We start from the raw sequence: 8,097 nt of genomic DNA, 5'->3' as shown, positions 1-8,097 counted from the left end.
GTAACAACTATACGATGTCCGAGGAATAATAGATTGGGGGAGGAGAGTTATCACTTTGCAAGGGGTGAAATGTATATTGCATTGTTTTGTATAACTGAAACTGATAAAAAGAAAAAAAGAAAGAAAGAAAAAGAAACTTAAAAAAAAGGGCAAATCATAACACAGGCACTATTCTAAGGGCTATGTGTAAAATCACTCATTTCATCCTCAAAGAATTCTATAGTTATAATTGTATCTCTATTGTATAGGTTTGAAAACTAAATTAAAGATGATAAGTAACTTAAGTAAATAATGGAATTGTGACTAAAAATTAAGTAGATTCTGTGGTCTACATGTTGTAAAGCTCTCTATAAATCTCATTTTTTAGGTGAGAATGTGAATTAAGATGTTTGTTGCTGTACTTTCTAAGTACGCAGAACTAGCAAGCACAAAGCTTAAATTTGAACATAGGTCCTTCTGACTTCAAACTCAGTGCTTTTCACCCTCCTATTATCCTGTAAAATGTGTGAAGAATGTCTGAAGTAGTGAAGATTGCAAGATGCAAGACTTTTCTGTGCTCTTACATTTGCCAATAGGGTTTCTGCTAGTGGAGAACGTGAGTTGCCATGCATACTTAGCAGATCAGCTCTGATGTGGCTTGCTCTGTATTTCTTAATGTCTTAATTAGACAGTTCCCTCAAAAGTAAGTATGGAATTTATTCCAAGTCAGCTGTTAGAACCACTGTTGACTGAGAGCCTACTATGTATTGGGCACTGTGCTAAACGCATATATGTGTATATATATATATATATATATATATATATATATATATATATATATATATATATATATATATATGTCTATTAGTCCTCACAACAATGCTGCAAAACATGTATTGTTAACTTAAGTTTATTTTACGTATAAGAAAACCAACATGGAGAAGACACACTCATCTAAGGCTAACCAGCTGACAGGGAGCAAACCAGGTCTATCAGATAATGCCATTAATCCTACAACACCTTACTACACTGACACCCCTCAGTCAACTCCATGTTCTGTGCCTATATAGATTTAGGTCTTCTAAGGCACAATCTTGTATGAGCTTGACTTTATTATGTCTGTCACTCCATTCTATTGAACCTCTTTTTTGGGTGACTTTCATGCATGATCAATGGCAGTAGGAATGAAAATGATGAAGAGCAAACAAAACATCAAATATATATATGTAATATTCATATATATACATATTACATATATGTACACATACATACATATATGTGTTCTTGCTAAACTATTTCTTGGTGCTATTATATCCCAAGGTAGCTCACAAAGGCCAATGATTATTTTGCGAAATAGATGTCATGCTTAATTTAGTTCATATTTATTTATTTAGGGAGCTATAAACTTCAGTGTACTTTCATATTTCTCACCTGTCTTCATATACTTTGTCCTTTGGCTTTTGAATTAATGAACTAGTATTTGAAATTATTTTTGTTCCTTTCTTTTTTTTTTCTATTTGATGTTTAGCAGATGCCACCTGTCTCCAGAGGACAGGTTGTTTGTTGTTATTGGGGCACCATACAGAGTAGAGCATGTAGAAACACAGTAGTTGGAGTCTAATTGCTTGAGCTCTTTATGGAGGTGGACCATCTCCCAGCACAATGCTCAACAGGACAAAGTAAGGCCAACTGTCTTTACAGCATCAGCTGCCACCCTGAGTTTGCTATTTTGCCACCGACACCAAGTCTTCTTTGTTTATCAGGCAATTAACAGTAATGATGTCTTGCTGCTGAGCTTTGTTGTGGAACCAAGGCTCCTTCTCTGCAGATCTGGTAGGACTCCTAGTCTTAGGCTGGTGGCTTGACTGTCATAAGCACCAGCGGGCAATTTTAGGCTTAATTACCTTCCTGTTTTGTTCTTTACATCGGGCAGTAAACATCCAGTCGAAAGGCAATTTGTGGGAGAGAGGAGAGAGAAAAGGGAGGGGTGCCCCCTCTCATGGCAATGCATCCATCAAATAAACTAACTTAAAAATGTTTTGACCTTGAGTTCTTAAACATTATTGTAATCCCCCATCTTATATAGGAAAAGCATTTTAAAGAAAGTTATTCAAATAAAACACAACCCTACAGATAGGCAGTCTGTTTATGAAATATGAGGTAATTCAATTACCCATGAATAGATGAATTGCTTTTATTTCCCTCTCTTTGTCTGGTCATCATTGTTACTGTGGGGTTTTTTAACAAAAGATATCAAAATAAACAAAAATGTCTTCAATGAACTGTAAGCCTGCAGCTAAGTGGCATATCTATGGGAGTGTGCCTCTCTGGGATGTATTTAGTATAGCTATGATTTTTCTTTAATGGTACATTATTGAATTTTTAGCAAAGTCACACTAAAAAGAAGAAATTACTACAGAAGAGTGAGCATAAATCTAGAAAAACACCACATGTAGCTTTTAATTTGTTTTTTACAAAAAAGCAATAATACCTATTTGATTAGAAGTCTTAAATATAATTTGGGTTAATTCATTGATTATAGATAAATATGTGGAAACTATATGTATTTGAGTACTTGGATTTGTTTTTATTCTCGGTGACTCATTGACTATTGAGTTTTAGCTTTTTTGTATGGAAACCATATTTTAAAACAAACCTTAGTATGCAATATTTGCTAGTACTTTCAGCACTCTTAGTGATATTTGGAACATTGTAAATGCCAACATCCTAAAATCGTAGAGGTAATTATAAGCTGTAATATTATTACTTACTTTATTTTGCTACATAGCTCTTGTGGATAAATGACCAACCATTTAAGATGAAGTTTACTTGTTCTATGTTTATAAAACACTTAACTATTCTACAAGATATTTCATATTTTGGTCTCTTTTCAATTTAATAGACTATATGGGTTAAATCATAGATTCTGCATGTAACAGGCTACATTTAGTACATATTTCAAATAGTGAAAAAATTTTCTATCACAATTAATAAATTTATGTAAAATTTGTATGGAATTTTTTATATATGGAAAAGAAGGACATTTGTATAAATGTGATTTTTATGTTTTTTAAAGAACTTTTGCACAAAATGTATTCAGTGTTGCAAAATTTCTCCATTATCATTAGTTGGAAATGTTCTTACTTCTTACTAAAGTTCCTCAGATTTTCATGGCCAGGATATGTTTTCCAAAGATGATACATAGCCTTCTTCCCAATATAAAAGCAAGGTGACCACTGCTTTCTTTGGGTTTAAGTAGACTATCCATTTTAAACTACATTTTGAAAAATAAACTTTACATGCACATTGAATTTTATATCATATGTATATATGTGCAGAAAAGAGAAGTTAAACAGTCCAACTTTTTAAATACAAAATATCAGAAATATTGTTAGACTTTCACTGCATCTATATTTTACTGTAAAGCTATAATAAGGCCACTGGGAACATTTACACTGAAAAAAGTGTTTGAGTTATTTTTCCACTAAATTTATTCATTATTGAGTTAGCATGTTTAAATTGTTTTCTGCTGAAAGAAAAAATAGACAGCTCAGTAGGATAGTGTGTGGAGGTATATGGATTATACTGTTAAGTATTTTGAAATCCTATAAAGGTGATAGAATATTGATAATCCACCAGAATTTATCTGCAGAACTCTTGAAATATAATGGTTTCATTCTCTTTTAATATAATTATTTTCTGCAAACTTGAGGTTCATAGAGGAATCAAGAAGTCCTTCATACCATTGTTTCATATTTTTTAATACATGCAATACACATAAAGGGTTTGGATTGAATTGGCTTTTAATAAATCATAGCGATTTTTATTAATATCACAATGATGATAATTATTTTATTTTTACAAAGAGGAACATTATAGTAATTGCCTTTGGACATGTGTTATCAACTGTGAGAAAAATAGTTTTACATCTAGGAAGAATGGTTGTTGACTATTACTCTTGGGAAATAAAATCAACATCACTATGGGTCTGGAGGATGTAACTGCTTTAGTGCTAGGACCCTCCCACTTTTCTTGCAATTGACATGGTTTGGGCAGAGTTCATTTCCTACAATCTAAACCACAAAACAATGCCAGGAATGGTAAAGGATGCAATAATTTCTTAACTAAGAAATACAGTCTCTGCAAAAAAATCCCAAAAATCATTTTTATCTTAGATCCATATTTTCCCAACAACAAAATGTTTTGACAATCAAGTATTTCGTGAAATAATAACAACAGGCAAGTCAACTGATGTTTATTTGTTTAATTCAATTCTGTGATATGAAACTGTTTAGACATGGACTTAGTGACTTTACTTGAACATCTATAAGCACATGCTGTGTTGTCTTGGACAGTAAGGGTAGAGTCATACACACACACACACTCACATATACACATACACACTCACGCACACACACACATATTTAGAATATTCACAGTACTATTTTAGTATTTTTTTTTCAAATCAGAATTAAATTTAAAATTCAAAGAAGAGTCTGAGAAAACTCACATGTAATTAAGTTTTCAGGTGAGGATATAATTTCCAAACTTGATGGAGACAGTGTACATATATTAAGCAGGGGATTTACACACTGATTTATTTTTTTGGCATTTCAACACCAAATTGCTTTTACATTTTCCTCACAAATTATGGAAGAGAAAGGAAGTAATAATAATGAGGATGATGATGATCTATTTTGACCATCTTAGTTTCCCCTTATTCATTTGGGGTGCTACAGTCGAGTCTTACCATCCCATAAATACTTATTTAGTAAAAAAGAAACAGAATATATTTTGCCTCAGACTCTCTGCATTGATGTATTGAAATAGGAGGCAAGGGGGAAAAAAGAGGCCCATAATGCTTCATTAGTTAATTGTGCAGAGTACAGCTCTTTAGGGGTAAACAAGTGAAGGACATTTGCTGAATGGTGCATCCTCGTCACGCATATTATGGCCTAATGATGCTAGTAATGGTAGGAGGCTCCTGGAGAGTCATCTGTCAAATTAGCACATTGAATTATTTATTGCCTTAGAGTAAAATTGTTGAAAGGTAGCAGCTGAGACATGGTTTTTATAAATCTAAAATTCAGAGGAGAAAAAAACTAGAAAACTCACACAGCTGCATTGAGGGTACATTTGCTTTTTAACATTTGCATTTAGGAACACAATAGTCCTTACTGGGCAAACAGACAGATTATGTCTACCTTTAAATCTGATAGTGTGTGTGTGTGTGTGTGTGTGTGTGTGTGTGTGTGTGTGTGCGCGCGCGCGTGTGTGTGAAATCCTGAATGTTTCATGCCATTAGTTATAATGTAATAACCTAATATTTAAGTTGGTTGTTATTTTATGTTTTCATGACTCATTTCTACTACATCATCTATGTAAAACATAAGCTAAAATACCAATTTTTACTATGCTGTGTGCCCAGGAGTCAATACAGAGAGTTTGGTTGTTTAGTTCCAGCTCTTGCAATTGTTCATAGTTCTGTTCTAGCACTAAGTTGTGAAAGATGAAAGGTCTGTCCCCCAGAGACTTAGAGAAGGAGACAAACTTGTACTCAATTTCATGAGACAAGACAATAAGTATAACAAGAAACATAAATTTGGAGGAAGGTAAGCATTTGAAGTCCTGAGCAGGCTAATTTGAAGCCTTTCAAAAAATATTCCTTTATTTGTTTAGTATTTATGTAGCAGATGTGGACAGAAATCATTTTTTTTCTATTAATATTATATGGAGAAATAAATTCACTGACCAATATTTTGCATTGAGCAACAAACAATAGCTGTTCTGGAGAAAAGAAAAAAAAAAAGGGAGGGAGGGAGGGAGAAAGGGCAGGCAGAAGGAAACAGTTTACAATTAATTGTCTATGGCTCCTATTATCTATTTCTTTTTAGAAATTATCTATTTCTTTAGAAATTTTTTTAAATTTCTATCCTGAATTAGATACCTAGTTGGGAAAGCTTAAAAATTTTATGATAAAATAGATCACTAATTTCAAATAAGCAGAGCTATGCGGTGCATTATTTGACCTCAAAGTACTAATTGAATGACCTCAAAAATGCTAAATTTGAGTCATTATGTATAATATAAGATACATGTATGTATGTATCTTTTTTGTCAGAAACAACTTCAATTCATCCTAGTACTGTTCTGTTTCCCTGAGAGACTGGCACCTGGCACCTCCTAGGCTGGCCTGCCTCTCATAGGGCAATGGATTACAGAGAAATTCTCATTAGATTAGGGTTTTGGAGTATGAATAGGCTGTTGATGGCAGAAAGACATGTACAGAGCCATCCTGGAGAAAAAGCAGTCAGGAGGGTATATTGGAGAGTACATAAAAGAAAACTAGGCTAAAAACCAATTTGTACAAAATCATATAATGTCTTAAATGTTCTATTAAGGAAATAATTTATTTTTAGGGAAAAATAGTAAATTTTTTTTGAACATTGATGAAGACCCTTAAGCCATATTAGACACTACACCCATAATCTAGGCAAGACATGGGAAGGATATTTGCTAAGATAATCATGGAAATAATTGAAATAGGACATAGGTTCAACAGAAGAGTCTTTAAGTAAAGATTAAGTAATGTTATGCATAGGAAAGCACTATATAAATTCTAAAAAGCTGATTGCATTCTGGTTTTCACCATTATCACAACCATCACTACCACAAACTCATGATATTGAATAGGGTGGTAACAGGAGAAAGAAAAAATAGTAGACTGAGCTAAGTAACCTCTGTCCTGGGGGAACAATGATACCATTAATCAAGAACAAAATGTCATTGGGAGAGGATCAAGTTTGATAATGAAGATAAGGTGCCATTATGGAAATTTCTATTTGGATGTGTGGGGGAGGTATTCGAATAGAAATGTCTAGAAAGTTGTTAAAAAGTGAGAATGTAGCTCAAAGAGAGGTGAGGGGAATTTTTACAGATGAAAATTCGAAATTACATCCATAGACGTAAAAGTCATGTGATTAGCTAACTAGGTTATTTGGTGTGGTTTGGCCAACACAAATGGTGTTTTCCTGCACATTGTACTTGATTTTGAGAATGTGGGCATTGTATTCAGTCAGTACTACCATGGCAACAATTTTCTCGTCAAGATCTTGTTTTCCCCACTGCTGTTACCATTTCAATTCTTTTTATTTCAGCTTCCTTTTCCTAAATTTTTATTGCCTCTCCTTTTCTGAACCTGTGTGTCTACCATAGCCAAAGGTCTTCATTATTTTTCTGTATCTGCTTTAACCTCTTCAAAGGAACAATGAAATGAGAAAATATTTATTGTTTCAGGACCATGCGTTATCTAGTTTAGTTTTTTAAAAGCTGTTATTTCCAGTTTGTAGGAGTTGAAACCAGTCCTTGGCAAAGCTAAAGAACCTGTCTCAAATCACCCGACTAGTGATCCCAGGTCTGTGTAATTCCAAAGTTTTGATTTTGCTCTTGTGCTATTTCTATATCACGTTGTCTCCTGCCTAGACACCTATTATTTTTTTCTATCCTCTCAGCATTTTACCCTCATTCCTAATAATTATCCTTAAACCTTACTTCTATTTCATTTTTCTTCCCCTTCATTGAACTCTCCGACTCTAGGTCTACTCCCCCAGTTGGCGGCCTTCCTCATTTCCCTGCTTGGTGTGTTCATATCTTCTCTTTGTCTTTTGTTATACTGATCTACTAAACACCATCAAGTTATATTAACTCGCTAATATTTAAACACTTTTACCTTTAGAATTGACAATGGCCTTAAGATGTAGTCTCAAACTCACCCTTCTTTCGCCAAATACTCAAAAAGATACAGCTGAAATCCCTTTGTATATGTTAGAAAAGGCCATACTGTGACCATTGAATGGAGAAGTATAATTGAAGTTGAAAGCCATTTGTGCAGAGAAATCACCAACAGTTTTGCTGCTCATATGAATAATTTTTAAATGGACTTTTATTCTTCTTATCCACATACCTGTAATATGTGGTTCACAAATAGCTTAAAAATGAACATTTTATAAAGATTAGAAGTGCTTCAAGCAGATACATTTTAAAAACTGTAATGCTTTTTTTAAAAAACGTGTAAATTGGATTTGATTGTGGTAGGCTACTCAACTGATGCCTACAGAC

The sequence above is a fragment of the Hipposideros armiger genome, unplaced genomic scaffold, assembly GCF_001890085.2.
Source record: "Hipposideros armiger isolate ML-2016 unplaced genomic scaffold, ASM189008v1 scaffold_60, whole genome shotgun sequence".
Classification (NCBI taxonomy): domain Eukaryota; kingdom Metazoa; phylum Chordata; class Mammalia; order Chiroptera; family Hipposideridae; genus Hipposideros; species Hipposideros armiger.
The sequence above is the reverse complement of the archived record's forward strand: the minus strand, read 5'-3'. Positions refer to the sequence as shown.